Source organism: Phyllostomus hastatus, unplaced genomic scaffold, assembly GCF_019186645.2.
Source record: "Phyllostomus hastatus isolate PE091 unplaced genomic scaffold, TTU_PhHast_1.1 phas_contig_86, whole genome shotgun sequence".
Classification (NCBI taxonomy): Eukaryota; Metazoa; Chordata; class Mammalia; order Chiroptera; family Phyllostomidae; genus Phyllostomus; species Phyllostomus hastatus.
Genome location: NW_025333977.1, coordinates 18,236,029 through 18,238,334, shown reverse-complemented (window position 1 = coordinate 18,238,334; position 2,306 = coordinate 18,236,029).

Sequence of the window (2,306 nt, the reverse complement as noted above, 5' to 3'; positions counted from 1 at the left end):
GGCTTGCGTGTTTGATTCCAGGTCCACAAATGTGAGCTCTCGGTCTGGTGTGTATGGAAGGCAGCCAATTGGTGCTTCTCTGTTACATCAAACTTTCTTTGCTTTCTCTTCCTTTCTCTCTCCTTTCCTCTCTCACTAAAAGCAATAAGGGAGTGTCCTTGGTTGAGGATTTTAAAAAAATACCATTCTCCTTGCATAGCTCAAATATGTTCAGAAAAGCATGTCCTATAACATTGTACTTACAGTTCAATTCTTTCTTGGCAAGAGATTCTTTATAAAAGGAGTTTAAGTACCTTGGTATAAATAGTCCTCTCTAATTTTAGGCATTGTACTACTACTTCATAAATAATTGAGTAATTAGAATATAGAATACATGAGTTGTGTGACTTTTTTTAAATACAGAGAGTGGAGATACTTCATCAATTTTAGAATGAACCGGATAAGGCAATAAATAGTGTAAAAGTGAAATTGATAGTATGGACCCTGAGAAAGAAGAAAACCAAGGTGGGGGATGTAAGTAAGGGAGGGAGGTGGGATTGGTTGGGAGCGGTGTGATGGAATGGTGGAGGTTAAACACAGACAACTGTAACTGAACAACAATAAAATATTTTTTTTTAAAAAAAGAAGATACCTACAGAGAAGGGCTCCTGGTAGCTTAACTGCACTCAAATGTAAAAGAGCAGAACCTAATAGCCTACACTGAACTACTTGCCTCTACACTGACTGCCTGTCTGCACAGTGTTTCTGCCAACTTAGCCAGACCTTATAAAGAGTTCCCAGAATTCTGTTTCAACCAATACGACTGAGGCTTAGCCCATTTATTCAGAGCTGAACAGCTATGCCCCCATCAACATCTTCACGGACCAGAGTGTCTCCATTTTGACTAATCAAGACAGTGCTTTTTGGACCAAACTTCAGGGATTTGGCTTCCTCATTTACATGAGGATGGACCAATCAGGAACCAGGGGTGGGAACTTCTGTCTATATAAGTCAGCTCCCCTCTGGTTATGGGAAGCCCTTTAGCTTTTCCCTGAAGACTGCATATCCCTAGCTGGAGATGAAACATTGAACAGGTCTTGCCAGAGCAGAGTGGAGAGGACCAGCACAAGGTCAAGTGGAACAGTAAGAAACAGAGCAGAACTGTCTATCTGGAGGGGGTTCTGGCCCCTTGGCTGTCTCACAGAAGAGCTGTGTCATAAGAGCTGAACTGCTCTGCACTGGATAAAGTTTCCACACCACAAACTGGGGATTCCTGTTGGTGTTGAATTTGTGCCAATGACCATGAGTTGACAATAATGTTCTCACTACCACATACAGCACATGGGTTTTATAAAATGTGATTGGTCCTTTATCACGAACTTCCTTCTATCATTTAAATAGAAAGGATAAAAATAGCATAAAAAGAAATCTCTAGAGCAAGAAGCAGTCTGAAAATAAGATAAGAAATGTCACTGTGAAGTAAGTTGTTTTCTCCAAGTCCCTTTACTACTTTATTTGAGATGTAAAATACAGGGATAAAGGACTCAACATGAGAAATTGCAAATACATAATAACAGCCCACAAATTTGTTGCAACCTCCTCTTGATAACTCCCTTCAACTTCAGTGCTTGTGGAGATTAAGAATCTCATGTCACTGTTCACATATTCCATTAATATATAGGAGTCATTCAATATGTCAAGCCCTTTTGCCTGTAGCTTATAAGGCAGCTGTCCTTAAAGGCTATTAGTTTTGCACCTTTCCAGTCACTTAAAACCTGAATTTTGAGTCTCAATATTATTGTATTTCTACTCCATCCATATTTAATATAAAATTAATAACAACTTTTTAAAGTAGGTGCCTTACAGATGAAAATATATTGTTTAAATTCAAATGGCAGCATGTTAACTTATGGCGACAACCAGAAATAGAACAATGAAAGTAAAAGTCTCTATAACTGTCATGTTTTGTCTCCATTGACTATTCATTTTTATAACAAAACAATAAACTTAGTAGCAGCTAATATTTCATTAGAAATTAGAAATTATACAGCAAAAACGTGTATTTTTATATAATTCTTCAAACAATTTCATGAGAGAGATATGATGAACCAAAGATTGGAAAAATAGTACATAATTATGGCTTTTTAATGTGATTACAGCTGCATGTGCAAAGAAAAAGGATAGAAGATGAGGTAGAAATGAGGTCACAGAAGTGACAGTTGCATTAAAAATAGACAAGCAGAGCAAGTGTGGAGTAGAAAAATCACTGAGAAGGCTCTCACAATAATCCACGTGAAAGATGATGATAGCTGGTGCCCTTCTGATAA